The sequence below is a fragment of the Somniosus microcephalus genome, chromosome 6 (assembly GCF_052327205.1).
Source record: "Somniosus microcephalus isolate GS21.2 chromosome 6, FLI_Smic_1.0, whole genome shotgun sequence".
Taxonomy (NCBI): domain Eukaryota; kingdom Metazoa; phylum Chordata; class Chondrichthyes; order Squaliformes; family Somniosidae; genus Somniosus; species Somniosus microcephalus.
In genome coordinates, this window is record NC_140992.1 from 62,352,674 (window position 1) to 62,371,767 (window position 19,094).

The following is a 19,094-nucleotide window of genomic DNA, read 5'->3' on the forward strand; positions in this document are numbered from 1 at the left end:
GCCAAGGGGCAGCATGTAGCTGAGAATTAGGAGGGGGCCCAGGATAGATCCTTGGAGGAACTTTAAAGGTAACGATGCGGGAGCAGGAAGAGAAGCCGTTGCAGGTGATTTTCTGGCTGCGATTAGATAGAAAAGAAGGAACCAGGCGAGTGCAGTCCCACCTGGCTGGATGACGGTGGAGACACATTGGAGGAGGATGGATGATCAGCCGTGTCAAAGGCTGCAGACTGGTCTAGAAGGACGAGGATGGATAGTTTACCTTTGTCACAGTCACAGAGGATGTCATTTGTGACTTTGATAAGAGCCATTTTGGTACTGTGGCAGGGGTGGAAACCTGATTGGAGGGATTCAAATATGGAATTCCGGGAAAGATGTGCATGAATTTAGGAGGCAACAACACGTTCAAGGACTTTGGAGAGAAATGGAGGTTGGAGATGGGGCGGTAGTTTGCAAGGACAGAGGGGGTTAAGAGTTGTTTTTGATAACAAACTACCCTAATAATGAACTGTAATATTGTATCAAGCAGCTTTAATCAACACTGTCAACATACGTAAAAAATATTCCGATATTTCATAATTACAGTAGAATGTAGTGGTGTCTTTGGAAACTGCATGAGAAATTCTAGAGATGTGATTTTAAAATTCAAGTTCTATTTAGAGCTTGTGTAATATCCTACAATTGCCATACGTAGTCATAGTATGCAGCATAAATTTGTCATTTAGCCCCCTGATAGCACTGAGCCAAAATTCATCTGTGTTCTGTTAGCTGATCTCTGCTATTAAATCACCGGCCTAGGGAGGGGTAAATTGGGCAAGATTGCTGTTCTTGACTGCTATTTAGTGAACCCTGTTTAAATGAGGATATAGGTGTTGGATAATGACTTGACTATGATGGCCCTGGCCTTTAAATAGCCCACCAATACTAACATGAAGAATGACCACTTCATTGAGGTACCAGGCAGCTGCTGTTGCCTATAAAGCTGTACACAAGGAAGGGTGGGGATTTTTGTGTTCATTCAAAAGAATTGGTCATGTAGGAGTTAACAGGCAAAGCTGATAGCAAAATGAAAATGGATAGAAGGTAACTGCTCCCATTTACAGCAAGATCCAACTGTATCACAAAATCATCCTTCTCACTAAATGTGTGATGTCATGAGGTAAATGGAGTTACAGCTGCAGGTACAAAGAAATACTTCGAATTTACGACACCAAACATGCCATTCAGTCCAACCAGTTCGTGTCGACATTTACCCTCTACAAGTGCATATGTTCCTAACCACATTTAACCACCCTGTTCCCATATCCCTTAATCCTCTCTTCCTTCATTTCTCTATCCAATCTAATCTTAAATGTTGACACAGCTTCTGCCTCAACACTAACCCTAGAAGTGAATTCCACAGCCTCAACTCTGCAAAAGAAATTTATCATACTCTGTGTTCTAAATCTCTTATAATTAATCTCGCGTCTATGGTCCCTCGTATTGCTAGTGTCTTTGACAGCATTTGTGGTAATAGCCACAATATTAATTTCTATCATTAAAGATCCAGTTCGCAAAGAAAATTAGTGTTCTTGCTCTAATTTTCGTGCTCTCACTATCACAGAGCAAAAACCGAGCTTAAAGCAGAAGAAAAGTCCAGGGAGTGTGCTCTAACCACCTATGCACTTACTGAAATCTTGACTACTAAAAACATAAGTGTCTGTAGGGTCCCCCCTCTAAAGTTGGTTGGGGGGGGGGTTGGCATGACTCATGAATAAAAAGTACTGCTAGTCTATTCTTCCTCTGTCCCTTGCACCCTCTCCCTCCCCTAAAGATATGGATTTATGCTGCAAAATGGTTAACATGCCAACTGCTGTCATCTCCATCAATGTAGCCCCAAAACAGCGGCGGCAACAGAAACAATGCTGCAGGAAAACTAACGCTGGAGCACTCAAAGACCCTGCTAAGAAAGCCCTATTCAGCCTGTGCCTCACAAACAACCTGACGACTCCCAGTGATGCAGAGACACAGAGTGCCCACAGCACCTGGCCTGCACTCAAGGCCTCCATAATCAGCACCCGTGAAGAGACGCTCGGTCACTCGACCAGGAAACACCAAAACTGGTTCGACGAGAACGACCAGGAGATCCAGGAGCTAATAAGTCGCAAGCGCAAAACATTCCTGATCTGGAAACAGCAACAGAACTCGAGAGCAAGAACGCAGCTCCACAGAAGCCTGAAGGCCAAGGTCTAACAAAAAACTCGCGACCTAAAGAACAGATGGTGGGTGGAGAAAGTGCAGGAGATCCAGCAGCTAGCCGACAACCAAGACGTGCGTGGATTTTTTAGCGCAGTCAAGACCATCTACGGCCCAAGGCCCTACCCCACTGCGGGCCAAGAACGGAGAGGTACTCATCAAGGACAGAGAGGCAGTCAGTGCCCGCTGGAAGGAGCACTTCGAAGATCGCCTTAACCGCGACTCTGTCTTTGACGCGAGTGTCCTCAACTCCATCCCACAGCATGATACCCGCCACCATCTCAGCACACCACCAGCCCGGCATGAGGTTGAAAAGGCCATCCGACAACTGAAGAACAACAAGGCCTCAGGAGCAGATGGAATCCCCGCCGAGGCACTAAAGCATAGCGGAGAAGCACTACTGGCGCGAATTCATGAACTAATTTCTCTTATCTGGAAGGAGGAGAGCATGCCAGGGGATCTGAGACGCTGTAATTGTGACCATCTTCAAGAAAGGTGACGAGTCCGATTGCAGTAATTACAGAGGAGTTTCCCTGCTGTCTGCCACAGGGGAAAGTCATCGCAAGAATCCTCCTCAATCGCCTCCTCCCAGAGTCACAATGTGGATTCCGTCCACTAAGGGGCACAATGGACATGATCTTCACCACACGTCAATTACAAGAGAAATGCAGGGAACAGCATCAACCGCTGTACATGGCCTTCTTTGATCGCACAAAGGCCTACGACACTCAACCGTGAGGGATTATGGAGTGTCCTCCTCAAATTCGGCTGCCCTCAAAGATTTGTCACAATCCTCCGCCTGCTTCACGACGACATGCAAGCTGTGATCTTGACCAACGGTTCCACCACAGACCCAATTCACATACGAACTGGGGTCAAACAAGGCTGTCATATCGCACCAACGCTCTTCTCGATCTTCCTTGCTGCAATGCTCCATCTCACCCTGAGTAAGCTCCCCGCTGGAGTGGAGCTAATTTACAGAACAAACGGGAAACTGTTCAACCACCGTCGCCTCCAGTCCAGATCCAAGGTCGTCCCATCCTCTGTCGTCGAATTACAGTATGCAGACGACGCTTGCGTCTGTGCTCACTCGGAGGTTGAATTCCAAACCATCGTCGGCACCTTCACCGAAGCGTACGAGAGCATAGGCCTTATACTAAACATCCGTAAGACAAAGGTCCTCTACCAACCTGCCCCCGCCACACAGTACTGCTCCCCGATTATCAAAATCCACGACAAGGCCTTGGACAATGTGGACTACTTTCTATACCTCGGGAGCCTACTGTTAACGAGGGCAGACGCCGACGACGAAGTCCAACACCGCCTTCAGTGTGCCAGTGCAGCCTTCGGTCGCCTGAGGAAGAGAGTGTTTGAAGGCCAGGACCTCAAACCTGGCACTAAGCTCATGGTCTACAGAGCAACAGTGATACCCGCCCTGCTATATGCCTCAGAGACATGGACCATGTGCAGCAGGCACCTCTAAGCACTGGCGAGGTACCACCAACGCTGCCTCCGCAAGATCCTGCAAATCAGTTGGCAGGATAGACGCATCAACGTCCATGTTCTTGCTCAGGCCAACATCGAATCTTTGATCACGCTCAATCAGCTCCGATGGACGGGTCACATTGTCCGCATGCCCGATAACGAGACTCCCAAAACAAGCGCTCTACTTGGAGCTCCGGCACGGCAAGAGAGCCCCAGGTGGGCAGAGGAAACACTTTAAGGACACCCTCAAAGCCTCCTTGAAAAAGTGTAACATCCCCATCGACACCTGGGAATCCCTGGCCCAAGACCGCACAAAGTGAAGGAGAAGCATCTGGGAAGGCGCCGAACACCTCGAGTCTCTTTGCCGGGAGCAAGCGGAAGCCAAGCGCAAACAGCGGAAGGAGTGCATGTCAACCCAAGCACCCCACCTACCCGCCCCTTCTACCACCATCTACCTGACCTGTGACGGAGACTGTAGGTCCCGGATTGGACTCATCAGTCACCTGCGAACTCCTTTTTAATGTGGAAGCAAGTCATTCTCTGTTCCGAGGGACTGCCTAAGAAGTAAGAGAAGGTACCTTGCCCAAGCGTAGGCCTAAACCGCAAGTGTTAACAGGACATTCGACCATGATGGAGTCACACCCAAGTTTGATCTTCCCGTTGGCTTCAGCTGACTTCTGCACATGCACTTGCCAGTAAGAATTACTATCTAATATACCCTGGCTGATTTCTTCCCTTCCATCCCATCAGCTAATTTGGCACAAAGCAGAGATCCAATCTGGGACCTTTCTGGCTTGTATTAAACTGAACAAAAGTGTTCTGAGTGAATTATTTGCTGTATGCACCCTAGAGATATTCTCTTGCATATATTTTAAATTCAGTCTGAAAAGTATAAAACTTGAAACTTTGTTCATTCATCACTATATTGGATGTAACTATTACTTCTCTTCCCCCCCCCCCCCCCACAATGTGCCTAATGGGAGAGGAATTAGAAACATTGAAAGAAAGATTCAGCCTGTTAAATGGAACAGTTCCAGTTCTGCCTAATTTGTGCTACTGCATCTTGTGCCACTAATGTTCCTCTCAACTTTTTCTACTTGGATTGTTGTACAGGCTGCACATTCCACCCGCCTGCAGTAGCAATGCCACGGGCAGCCTGTCTCCTCTGCAAACACTTCAGTGCAGCATTGAGGGACTACCGCATTGTTGGAGGTGCCGTCTTTCGGTTGAGGCGTTAAACTGAGGGTCTGCCTGCTCCTTGGTGGGTGTAAATGTTTCGATGGCGCTATTTGAAGAAGAGCAGTGGAGTGTTCCTGGTTTCTGGCCAACATTTTTCCCTCGGTCAAACACCAGCAGAAGCAGATTAACTGATCATTTATCTCATTTGCTGTTTGGGATCTTGCTGCAGCAAATTGGCTGCACTGTTTGCCTTGCATAGCAGTGACTACACTTGGCTGTGAGCCCTTTGGGACATTCTGTGCTCTTGAAATGTGCTATATGTATATGAATGCAAGTTCTTTCATTCATCTGAAGTGCACAGCCTGATTATTCCAGCAAATTAAAACAATTGATTAGCAGTATATATTTAAATACTCAAAATTGAACCGAAAAAAGGAAGCTACAAAGACTTTCCACTAATGAACCAGAGAGTTCATCCATTATTGCAAGACATTATACAGTCTGTTTTGAGAAGATCAAAGTTATTGCTCCATTCACTACTTTCTGCTCCAGATTGGAGAAACTGGACATGAACTGAGCAGTTATTGAAAAATTGTTTAGATTTTCATCATGTAATGGTTTCATTTATGTTTGATTTTATAGCTGTAACTATAATTGGAACTCTTATTCAAATAGCATTTCACTATTTCATCATAAACATTAAAAAAAGACTTTTCCCAAAACATGTGCGGGTTAGGTTGATTGGCTATGATAAATTGACCCTTAGTGTTTAGGGGGATTAAATACGTGGGGTTACGGGGATAGGGTGGGATATGTGTTGGTGTAGGGGTTACGGGGATCGGGTGGGATATGTGTCGGTGCAGGCTCGATGGGCCGAAATGGCCTCTATCTGCACTGTGGGGTTTCTGTGATTTCTGTGATTTCTATTTTCTATCAACGTAGTTATTTAATTTTCTGGTATTAAAGCAAGCACACTTGACAGGCAATGGCACTAGTTTTGGTATTGTTTTTAACTCTGATTATTCAGAACTTGGGCTGCCAAATTAGTGCCATGAAAAGTGGGCTTATCTGAATTGATGTAATTTGTTACTCCTAACGGTTGTGAGTCACTTGTTCTGCTCTGGATTTAAAATCCAAAGCTCAATAGGGAGCCTGAGACTTTTCCTTCATCACATTTTATATTGGGGAATAAAGGTCCGGTTCATCCAATTGAGCATGTGTAATTTCCCCTTCAGCAACTCTTGATGCATGTCAGTATTAACTGGCACAGACTTGGTGGCAAATTTGCAACTGGAATAAAAGTACTTAATAGGTGGACAACATGTTTGTATCATCATTGTAAATGGAGAACCATTTGGAAAAATAGTAGGGGGGTGGGGGGAAACAAAAGAATAGTTTGTCTACTAGCAGAATAATTTGACACAAGGTTATTAGGGTAACATTTGTACAGTACTACTTGATTTCTACATATCTCCAGGTTTGTTGAAAATAGCAGTTATAATTTAATCTTGTATTGTGACCTTGTATACCAATTCAGAGCAAGAAAACACATGCACTAAAATGTAACTCTCTTGGTAGCAGCATAATGGAAAGACGACTTCACCTTTATTCTCGTCCAACTCTCTTTCTTCCCCCCCCCCCCCATTTCTGTTATTTTTTACTGTGTGGACATAAGTACCTGAATGTCCAGCAATTTGAAACACTTGGCTAGCACCAAACAAACTTAACTTGGGTGCTTCCAGACAAACTGGAATGAGTTCAAGTTTGAAAAGAGACCTGAAATAGTGGTTCTGCATGTTAAGGGAAATAGCTTGCTGCAATGATGCTGTGATCTATTAAATGCGATAGTTAAATTAGAGATGAGGGAGTTCTTTATAGACTGAAATTGCTCTGTAGGATTTTCTTATTTAAACATCTAACCTTCTTAACTAGAATCTGAATGCATCTTTAGGGTCAGAAATTGCTACAGATTGCACATGATACTGAATTGATTGTGGTCACAAAAAATCTGTTTTCTCTCCATTCCTACTCTCTGACTACCTGCCACCTCTGTCCTGCTGCTATCTGTCCCTCGACAGACCCTCCAGCAGGTTTCTCTTTACTCTCCTTTCCCTCTGTAGACCTATATTTCAATGACCATAGATGTTATCTCTTACATTTATCGCCTTGAAAATAGCATTCTGTTCAAGAATCTGCTCTTTCATAATATTTTGCTGGTGAAAATTGAGCCAGTAACTATATCAGCTATAACAGTGTGTGCTCTTTAAGGGTTTTTTATTCATCTGTTTTGAATTTGTTTTTTCTCCCCTAACCCACACATTCCATGAACTACTCCCTGGCTGACAGTGCACTTGCAGAGCTATAGATGTCCTTGAGTAACCTTTAATATTTTCAAAAGTACAGTGTGTGATTTCAACATATTGGCATAAAAATGCAATACTTGTAGTTCACTGCTGCATCTAAAAAGATTTTAGTGTTCAGGCTTTTCCCCACCATTTTCTCTTGGGTTTACAGCTTGACTACAGCTTTTATAAGAAGCCCTGTCCATATTCTCCAGCAGGTATGGGTTTACATGCCCACATTTAACAGTTAACCCCTAATTGCAGCTCATTGGAGAATATACAGAGTGTCTACTATCCTGTAACCTCTGAATATATGGAAAATAATATGGTACCAGATCAATGCATAAAAGATAAAGGCCCAGAAATTTGGGTCGGGGGCTTCCCGCGGGTGTAAGCCCCCAACCTGCACTTACCTTGCGCGGCGGCTGTTGTGCTGTGGGCCCCCGTGGAATTCCGATCCTGGGCCTGCTCCAACTGCCGGCGCGCAATGCTTGCGTATCCCAGGGGCGCAGTTAGTTCGATGCGTCCCCTGGGATCACGTGGGCCATGGGGAGCCAATCGGAGCAGGGAATGCTTCATTCATAAGTTTGACAGGAAGGGCTGTCAAACTTGCAGTATTTATAAGCCCCAAAACATCACTAAATCTTCAAATACATTAAAAAAAAAAATCACTTTTTAAATAATAAACTATAAATTACATGAAATAACTATTAAACTAATTTAAATTTTTGAAAAAAGTAATTTTATTTTCTAACAGAGCTAAAAATAAACTTACCTTTCTTTAAAGTATTTAAAAATAATAAACCTGTGGAAAAAATGTTTTAATATTAATTAATTCGCCACTTACCTTGTAAAAAGCAGGCCTTGCGACTGCTTTTTATATGTGTAACTTCTGGAGACCTTACCCTCCCGGGAAAACCTGCAACCAAAAAAAACGTAAGTTCGATGCGCACGCGCAGCCTCTCCTGCGCACGCGTTCGAACTCTGAACCCCTTCTTTCAGGGGAACGGAAGTGCCGATTTCCCGCGCATGTGCAGTGCATGCAGGAAATCGGCACTTCCATTGGGCTTACGGGTGAGTACCCCGTGCGTACTCACCCGTGGAGACCCGAATTTCTGGGCCATTACATCTTGGTCAGGCTTATTTACAGATATAGAATCAAAAAGACACAGCAAGGTCCAATATGTAAACTCAATTGACTCTTTAAAACAGAAGAAACACAGTGCCAAATTCTCATTGTGTCTTAGCGAGATCTTAACTTTCATTTTACAGTAGATTGGTGTCAGTGTGGCGTTTGTGCCTCCAGTCCCTGAAGCATGGGTCTCACTCAGCTGGCAACATCCCCACTGTTCATTTCTCCCAGGGTTCTGGCTAACAGTTATGCCTCAACCCCACCACAAACTGATTAACTGATCATTTATCTCATTTGTTGTTTAGGGGGCCTTGCTGTGTGCAAATTGGTTGCTGCATTTGCCTACATAACAGTAACTATACCTCAAAGTAATTCATTGGTTGTGAAGCACTTTGGGATGTCCTGATGAAGTAAAAGGCACAATATATAAATTCAAGTTCTTTCTTTATTACTATTGTATCTAAATGTTTTTAAATGATTCAAATGAAGACTCTGTGGACACTGGAAATTAACATACACTTTTGCTACAATTAACATTACAAAGTGATCCCATATCTTGATCAGATATCTCCTGTAAATACCTCCAACCCCCTCCCCCACTTTGTTTCCTGCTGTAGTTCTTTTATTTTCCCTCCCCGCCATTACTGTAGCTTTCTCTCGGTGCTCTCGAGTCCATGCAGATCGAATCTGAGATCGTTACATCTGGTTATTCCACTTATCTACCTCTGATTTTCTCATTTCTCTCTCCATCCCTTGTGTGTTATGCCAATGGTGGCTCTTTGCCTCCCCCTCCTGCAATTTGATTTCTGTATTTCTTTCCTTTTTGTGAATATTTGTCATCTCCTAATCTCTTGTCTTCTCTGCAGTGAGAATAGCCTAGGCTTCCCATCTCAGGGAAGGTTTGGGATAGCCTCATCTCTCACAAGCATTACCCGACATGTTGCAGGGGAAAGCAGACGACAGCAGGTATTTATGCAGATTGAACAAGAGATAAGTATGTAAGGGGCAGATCAGGCTGTGATTCCCCCAAAACACAGAAATGTAGTGGAATCTCTGCAGTGATGGAATGCACAATATCGCACCCAAGGTAATCCCAGCTGTTTGTATAATATGTTTTTACAGTTATGTGAAGAGAAAAAGATTGGTGAAGTCAAGCGTAGGTCCCTTGCAGTCAGAATCAGGGGAATTTTATAATGGGGAACAAAGAAATGGCAGACCAGTTAAATACATATTTTGGTTCTGTCTTCACAAAGGAGGACACAAATAACCTCCCAGAGATGTCGGGGAACATAGGGTCTAATGAGAGGGAGGAACTGAAAGAAATCAGTATTTGTAGGGAAATGGTGTTAGGAAAATTGATGGGATTGAAGGCCGACAAATCCCCAGGGCCTGATAATCTACATCCTAGGGTACTTAAGGAAGTGGCCCTGGAGATAGTAGATGCATTGCTGATCATCTTCCAACATTCGATGGAATCTGGAACAGTACCCATGGATTGGAGGGTAGCTAATGTTACCCCACTATTCAAAAAAGGTGGTAGAGAGAAAACGGGGAATTACAGACCGGTAAGCCTGACATCGGTAGTGGGGAAAATGCTAGAGTCCATTATAAAAGATGTAATAGCAGAGCACTTGGAAAACAGTGACAGGATCGGACAAAGTCAACATGGATTTACAAAAGGTAAATCATGCTTGACTAATCTACTGGAATTTTTTGAGGATGTAACTGGGAGAATAGATAAGGGAGAACCAGTGGATGTGGTGTATTTGGACTTTCAGAAGGCTTTCGATAAGGTCCCGCATAAGAGATTAGCGTGTAAAGTTAAGGCACATGGGATTGGGGGCAAGGTATTGACTTGGGTAGAGAACTATTTGGTAGACAGAAAGCAAAGAGTTGGAATAAACGGGTCTTTTTCCGAGTGGCAGGCAGTGACTAGTGGGGTACCGCAGGGATCAGTCCTTGGACCCCAGCTATTCACAATTATATATTAATGATCTAGACAAGGGAACTAGATGTAATATCTTCAAGTTTGCAGACGACACAAAGCTGGGTGGGCGTGTGTGCTGTGAGGAAGATGTCAAGAAACCCCAGGATGATTTGGACAGGTTGGGAGATTGGGCAAAAGCATGGCAGATACAATATAACGTGGATAAATGCGAGGTTATCCACTTTGGTGGCAAAAACAGGAAGGCAGATTATTATCTGAATGGCAATAGATTGGGAGAAGGGGAAGTGCAACGAGACCTGGGTGTCCTTGTGCACCAGTCGCTGAAGGTAAGCATGCAGGTGCAGCAGGCGGTTAAGAAGGCAAATGGGATGTTGGCCTTTGTAGCGAGAGGGTTTGAGCACAGGAACAAGGATGTCTTGCTCCAGTTGTATAGGGCCTTGGTGAGACCACATCTTGAGTATTGTGTGCCGTTTTGGTTGCCTTATCTAAGGAAGGATGTTCTTGCCATGGAAGGAGTTCAGTGAAGATTCACCAGACTGCTACCTGGGATGGCAGGAATGACGTATGAGGAGAGATTGGGTCGATTGGGCTTGTACTCGCTGGAGTTTTGAAGAATGAGAGGGGATCTCATTGAAACTTATAAAATTCTGACAGGACTGGACAGACTAGATGCAGGAAGGATGTTCCCGATGGTCGGGGAGTCCAGAACCAGGGGTCACAGTCTAAGGATAAGGGGTAGGCCATTTAGGACAAAGATGAGGAGGAATTTCTTCACCCAGAGAGTGGTGAACCTGTGGAATTCTCTACCACAGAAGGCAGTAGAGGCCAATTCATTAAATATATTCAAGAAGGAGTTGGTAATATTTCTTAAGGCTAAAGGGATCAAGGGGTATGGGGAGAAAGCGGGGACCGGGTACTGAATTTGGATGATCAGCCATGATCGCATTGAATGGCGGAGCAGGCTCGAGGGGCCGAGGGCCTACTCCTGCTCCTATCTTCTATGTTTCTATGTTTCCTTGGACCTCCAGATTGGAGCAGAAATTATTTGCTATACAGGATATACTACAGGAAATAATTTGGTGAAACAAAGGTTTCATGCAAATAGATGGGAATCCCTTGGGACAAATTCTCATGCACACAAGATAAGCAATTGGTAAAATAAACTGTGTACTGTGAAAAATAGAACACCAGCCCCAGTAGCAGCAAACATCCTTTCTTCTTTCTCCTGGTGCAAATCAAAGAAACTTCCCATTCCAATCTAATATTCTTTAATCTACTGCATGTGAAGGGTAAACCTCTCCATTTGGTCACAATTGCCTTTTCAAATATGTGCAAATCTAATGTACTACTCCATTGCAAAGAGGGCTTCAAGTTTTTTTCTTTAAAAAAAGCATGAATTTACTAATCACCTGGATCAGCATATGTGATTTATATGCAAAATACACAAACTGGATGTGTACCAACTGGTATAATGGCCTGCTATCTCTTTTGGCATCTGAAGTGTAGCTGAATTCCTAAAACTTTGATACACTTTAAAGCAAACAGCGCAATTGAGGATGTATTCAAATAAATGCTGGCTGGGAATTTCCTCCATAAGTACAACCCGGAAGTTAGATCACAAAAAAATGCACCCATTCTGCTGATGTCAAGTTACGCTCAAATTTCCTGTGAATCTCATTAGAATACGCCTAAATGCAAAACGGGCATATATTAGCGGAATCGGTGTAAATTATCAGGCCCAAGGAAAGTGCCCAACACACACCATATATTTCTTCTTCATGTATGAAAAAAGTTTCATCTCATTAAACCATTATTCATGCACATTAGGCACAGCATGTTTCAGAACCTGTAATTGGGGAAGCATTTCAGTTTTTAATTTGACTTATACTTGTGTCATAAAAATGAATTCAGAGAAACAGAAAATACAATGCAGGTGCGAGTGAGGATAATTTTTTTAATTAAACAAAAACTGCTCAAAAGTTGAAATGAAACACCAGGAAAATTATTTGTTTCCTGTTGCGCCTGAAACTCTGGTCATAATTTGAAGAGAGCCTCTGAGCCAGCAGAATTGCAGGAAACACGCGTGTAAGGCTTTGTAACTTGGGGCCACAAAAGCTTGAGATTTGGACATATTGTACTTAGTCATAGCATCTGCAAGTAAGACAAAGCCTCCTTTTATATTTGCCCTTTTTCAGCAGTTGGCCCAAGACAGAAGAAACTTTTAATGCTGAGTTCACTGTCTGATAACTAAAAATGAAAAATTTCAATACAGCATACCCAGAGGGGAAGTATCTCACTTATGCCCAAAATTCTGCAATCTTTTAGGCCGTTTATTTGATTTGTGCCATTTTGCGCGTGTCTCTGGCCACAAATACACAGGAAATTGCAGACCGTTGTCTCTTTGGGGTTGTCTCTGTGTTGCATGCCGTTTTGTGACTGTCTCAGGACAACCTATTTGGATTTGATTTTTAATTTGTAAAAAAAAAATGAACTTGAAAGCTAGTGACTAAAGTTTAGTTTTTAGAAGTTTTTTTTATTAGAGCATTTCTTTTCACTAGCAGCTGGTGTCCATAATTGGTAATAGCTGGTTTGGCTGTGAGTGTTGTCATAAGCAGCTCGAGTTTATAGTAGTAAATGACTGTGGTCTGTTCCAAAAACTAAAACCACTTCCCCTTTGGTTATGCTGTATTAAAAATTTCATTTTTAGTTCTCAGACATTGAACACAGCAGTAAAAGTTTCTCCTGTCTTGGGCCAACTGCTGAAAAACGTCAAATATAAAAGGAGAATAACAGAAAATGCTGGAAAAACTCAACAGGCCAGGCAACATCCGTGGAGAGAAATTACAGTCGACGTTTCGGGTCTAACCCTTTTTTCAAAACTGGAAGGGAAATGAAATAGATCGAAAGGCAGGGTTTGTCTTAATTGCAGATGCTATGACTGGAAACTCTTAGTGGAGAGAGTGTCATGTTCATTACTAATGATGCCCATATGTTCATTTGCAACTGTATCCAGGAGTTAACAGATCATCTAGAAGGCTTGTGCAGTATAGTAAACGTTTGTTGTACCGCTACTAGTAATTTTATCAGTAGCAAAAAATGAAGCATCAGTAGCTCTTGGTTGCTGTTAAATTACAACTCAGTAATAGATTGCATAAAAGTGTTTAATGGAATTTTGCATGTATTATCAGTTTCGCAAGTAAAGTTACAGAATAGATAGCAGAATAGATTGCTAGATAGCAAGACCCATAGGTGCCAAAAAAAACCTGCTCTGCAGTTATTAAAAAAAACATTGGCCTGGAATTTGCAGTTGTAATGACGACGAAAGTGTCAGCGTTTGCCATCGTTACTCTAACAACTGACGGCCGCTTTTGGAGTCTGCACCACATGCGCATTTAACGCGGAAAACCTGAAGTGATACCCTGCTCCTCCCCAGGGTGCGCTGTTGCACTCTCGCAGATGGAAATCAATTCGAAATCACTGAATTGACTAAATTTCCACTTTTGCACTCTCCTCGCTGTAAAAACCCTTGAAAAAGTTAAGCCTTGTTGAATGAGGTGTAATTGGGTTTTTAATGCCATGCTAAGTCATAATTAGTGCTGAATAACACCTCTGGCTCTGAAAAACTAATTTTATATTTGTGGAATGTCAAATTTCTCCATTCCACGATAATTCCATAGATTTGTAAAATATTTTTTTTTTTTAAAGTTTGATATTTCAACTTCTACCTTAATCCCATGTGTATGTCCCAATCTTTGTTTCATTTTCTGTAAAATTATAAAAAATGAATGATAAAAACTGCTTGTTACTTCCTGGTTTGCTGTCTGAAAATTCTTTAATTTGATTGGCTGCTTAGCCTGCTTGATGACTTCACTGTTCCTTGATGCCAGAAATCCCCATTACATGGTGCCAGAATGAAATTGATGTCGTAATAGGGGAAAATGACGCCACAGAGCCCGCTGAATCTTGGTGGTCAGCGGCGAGCGCAGTCGTTTCTCCGCTGACCGCAAAATTCGGGCCATTAAAACTCTGTAACCTGTATATACTTTTGTGTTTTGAAGGAATTTGTGAAAAGCATGCACTGCAAGCTTCTAGGGTGTGGTAGCAGTTTGAAAGTATAGTGTAACAAAATCACTAGCCAGTTGCACTGATGTGGTGGACCAACATAGTTTTGAGCACTGATTTACTTTTGCATTTAGAAAGTCAAACTATCAGTGCCAGGCCATCAACCTGGAAGACATAAGTTTCATTTAATTTAATTTTATCAACCTTGAGATCGAATGTTGTGTCTTGGATTCAACAGATGTGCAAAAATGTGTTTTTGATGGATAGCAGTTTCAGCTCCAATCATGGGTTCGTAGATATCAATTAATGTGCACTAATAATGTGAGGCAGGCTATTCCGTACATGTTTTAGTGATATCAGGCACTTTCTGTTATGTTTCTGGTATCATTAAAAAAGACTCGTGATCAAATAATGTTTGGAGGCTGTGTAATTGGCTCTGAACTACCTAATGGAAAATTTAAGGTTATTTTTCTCTCCATTTTCTGACTACATTTTGAATGACTCTTAAACAAGCTTTGCAACTCTGAATTGTTGCATAAGAATTACATTCAAGAATAATAAAATGTTATTTATTTACATATCTTTGTTACAACCCAGCGAAGCGTGCAACTTTTTATTAAGTCTTTCTTCCTGTAAGTTAATGGTGTTGTACTCCTTATCATGCACTATATTTTGTACAGTTACCCTCCTGATCAAGTGATGCAGCATCGCCCATCCAAAATAATAGCCTTAATTAGTGCCACTATGGGAAAATTGGTATTGGTAACTGAGAATGCAAAATGCACCACTACGAGCAGGAAAGCCAGTTCGTGCACAAGTAGGAATATTATGCATATATAATCGGGTCAACAGCTAGAAGTGTGTACAAGGGTCTAATGTACTGAATTACAATTGTTGGACAAGAAATATAGTGGCTCAACATTAAAGTATATTGTCTCAAGTGCAATTTGTTCTTGTAATTTATTGCTACCTAAGCCTAGTGACAACACTATTATCTCACAATTTTGTATGTGCATGTTGAAGTTTACCAGAAGTTATGGATGTGGTCTAGGAAAACAAATGTGTAAGCTTTCAACATAACATGAATGAAGTTTCAGCCTTTCGGGGTAAGGAGACGTTTGTAGTGCAATCTTTACTGCATCTGGGTAAGAGAACAAACAATACTATTCATCTAGGATTCCTTGTTTTGGTACACCAAAAATTCTGGATTTCCCCCGTCTCTCATTGTTGTCACTCTTTTACTCCCTCTATTCTGCTTTTGCTCCTGTGCTTTTCTTTTCTCACCATCCCTTTTTGCTCTTAGTTGTTTTTGTATGTATTCATCTATTTTTGTTATCTTGTCTGTTTGTAGTACTAAAATGTCAGTGTTTTGTATGTAACCTCTGTGGAGGCTGCTATTGATGTGCTAGCCAAGAATGGTAAATCAAATTTTGATTTTTTTTCTTGCTCAGTTTCAGGGACATAATTTTCTTGGATTGGAATATCTGCAATAGTGCCATAGTCCACATTAACTCGGCTGGTAGGGGGTTCTCCTGACACCAACTCAACGGGATGTACTGAAGGGCTATGCTTGGAGGAAACCCAAGCACTTATGAATGTTAAGGTCACAATGGGAAGTTTAGGAGTCTGGCTTGATGGGGTGCTTGATGACTTTCATGGATGTCGCAAACACCCTTTGCCAATATCCTTTTCATTTATTACTGGTTAAGATTGTGCGCGTAGCTTTGCAGGTGGAATCCCAATCGTTGATTTGGAGTTCTCCTTTCTTCCACTATTTTTGTTGCATTTATATTTCCTGGTCTCACTCGCACGCGCGCACGCACGCACACACACACGCGCGTTCTGTATATGATCTAAATTGGTTTAATTGAATCTTGGTTGGGAGGATAAAGATAGGAACATAGGAAAGTACTGGACCAGAAAAGACTGCAGTCCCATTTTATTGGCCGGTCCCTAATACTCCCTTAAATATCAGAAGGCCAAGTCAATATAGGCAGTAAACTTGTGTGATTTGTCACCTTGTGCTTTTGGAAGCAGAGCCTTATCCTCCAAAATTAAAAAGTAGGTGTACTCCATATACCTTCAATTACATGCTATACAAAAGTGGGTATAGTTTTCCCTCCAAAAATTACAGGACATGTATGCATTATACCTTCGTATACCATCCATGACACTCGTGCTGCTATACAGTACTTGGATATTTCAGCTTCCTTTGCTCCCCATGCAGCTGCATACCTGTGGCATCCTGCTTCCTTGTTATGTTGGTGCTCTGTGCTTTCTTCAGCTCCAATCGTCAGTATTCCATTTCTGGCTTTGCTGGGGGCTGGAGTTTGTCGTCATCTGATCCTGAACGTTTGCTCAAGTTGGCAGTGTCCTGTGGTTTGGGTGAAGAGTGGGTCATGAGTTTCACAGCTGCTGGCGAGTACTGGGGTTTGCAGTTATTTAGGTCCATCCCTTCTGCGTAGCAAGGGAAATTGTGGTTGCTGGAAGAGGTCAGGAGATAAGTACCAGGATGATTGAGCCAGGGCAACATGCATTCATCGGAAGTTGAATCGCGCACAAAATAAGAATTTACTTTTTTCCTATGAAGTGAAGGAAATGCTTAAATAAACACTAAAATGTTCTTGTTTGAACTGTGATTTTTTTTTCACTTTCCAAATCATGTCTTGTCTTCAGCAAATTTTTGTTCTTGAACCTGTTGAGTAACTTCTAATGACACACTTCCAATCTTCTGTTGTACGTGCATTTGATTCCTATCGCCACTAATTCACTCGTTCTCTAGATGTTCTCTGTGACCTTTTTGACACACCAGTTTTGATGTGCTGATTAATTATGATTTGACTGCAGATAGTATTCAGTGTTCAATGATGAGTTCTCTCTTGTTTTGTTATCGCCCCGTTATCATTTTTTTTTAAAATTAGGCCAATAGTTACTTTTATTGAAGCACAGAACATGTAGCATGTACCAACAGGTGGGCAACAATACAGGAAAGAGAGACCTTCAGAAATAATGGCAAAGAGGCCTCATTTACCTGAAGATCAGGGGCTAAAAATTGAGTAGCGCCCCATTAATTTCGCTGGGGCGCTACCTTTATGCCCCGGAAAATTTAGCACCCCCATGCCGGAAATTCACCGGTAGCACCCCAAGAGGGAAGCAGGGCGCTACTGGAAGCACCCCGCATCCCTCTTGGGGTGCTGCGAGGAAATATAGTGGCACGTCGGCCTTCCTCCCCTTCTTAAAGGGGAGAGGCCTTGCGCAGCTGGGCCCCAGGGGATTGGAATGCTGGCAAAAGAGCCTGGCACTCGAGAAGTGCCGGGCTCTTGGAGCGCAGCCAGAACGCCGCGGGTGCGGGGGGGGGGGGGGCGTTCAGGAGGCCGGGGACGGGAGCGCAGGCAGGCAGCCTTTAAATAGCGCCTCTCCGGCCGCAGGTAGGCCCCCCTGGCCCCGTCGGACATAGCGTCCGGCGGTAAGTCGGGGCGCTGCGCATGGTGATGATGTCATCGCTGGCAGCGACGCGGGGCACTACTGGTTAGCGCCGCCGCTAACCTCCCGTTGTATTTCTTGAGGCGTGGGTGGCCCGTTAGCGCCCTCTTGGGGCGCTAACGGGAGGTGCAAAGCAACCGAATTTTTACCCCCAGGTGTCTACAGATTTGCAAATTAGCTGCAGCTGCTATTTGTTGGAAGTGTTCCTTATTTTTGAATTAAATTGTAAAGCTAGAACCCAGTAACCTGTAAACTAAACATCAGCCACATAGCTTTTTACATTTGTGCTTTAAACTGGAGCAATGAGCTCTGTTTGGTTTGACACTTCCAGGTTTCTTCCTGAGGACAGACTATATTTTCAGTTAACCTTCCCATTACACACTTTGAAGTTTAGTGTCAGACATATTTGACAACCAGTTGCTCAGATCTGTCATTCCAGGAGTCAAGGTTGGGAAGAGGAGAATGAAAAACTATGTATTATGAAAGCTGTTTGTAAGTCCGTTCAAGACTATCTTGGAATTTAAATGACTGTAAACTGCTTAAGATTTTGTTTACAATTTGTCATCCAGTCTTCAAAGTATATTAATAGCCTTGCAATGTTTTCTTACTTGTATGGTAATCAGTACGTATTGCACTCTTGAGCATGTTCTTCATTATAGAATTGTAGCTGAAGTCACATTTTGTAGATGAGTTGTAAGTTTAAAATAGAAATGGGCAATGAGTGTTTTTTCTCAGCTCAGTGATTTTTTTCACGCCGAGACTCCAGTACTTCTATTTACTGTGACTTTAAAGGTCAGTGCGATATATTATCATACGTCAGTGAGTGAAGATAATTGTTGTTAAAGTTCTTCATTGACCTTGGTAACAAACATGTAGTAGGGAGAACTTTGGTTATCTCACATAGGCTTTGCCAAGTCCTTAAACCTTTGTAACTCTGAAGACCATTTTGTATTGCATGTTGATTTTGAGAGACTCTAAATAGTATGGGTTTTGTGTATATTGCTAGGCAGCATATATAGAAAATCCACACCACTGCTCCATTTGGAGGAGTGAAAAACTTGTTAAAGGTTTAGGAATATTGGCCAGATGCGACCTTTATCCAGTGCTTGTATTTATATAAAAGTGGATCTACCAAGGCATTGTTTACGCTAAGTCGGAGTAGTTGGGCTCTTGCTGTTTTTGCTGTCTTTGTGTTGCTGCTTCTGTCTGTTTGTCTCTTTTTTTTCTCTCT

General features: G+C 42.7%; 1 protein-coding gene across 5 annotated transcripts in view; it reads left to right on the plus strand.

Moving 5' to 3' along the window:
* tbl1xr1a (TBL1X/Y related 1a) overlaps positions 1-19,094 on the plus strand; it is a 223,259-nt gene that overhangs the window by 103,645 nt on the left and 100,520 nt on the right. The window contains exon 3 of one of the 5 annotated variants that reach the window (XM_085990288.1): positions 9,237-9,336. The exons of 3 other annotated variants lie outside the window; for them this stretch is intronic. The gene's annotated coding sequence lies outside the window, so the exon portion shown is untranslated. Of the gene's footprint in view, positions 1-9,236; positions 9,337-18,009; positions 18,356-19,094 lie in introns of those variants that run through there. One more of the 5 variants, XM_085990289.1, reaches the window with a different exon arrangement.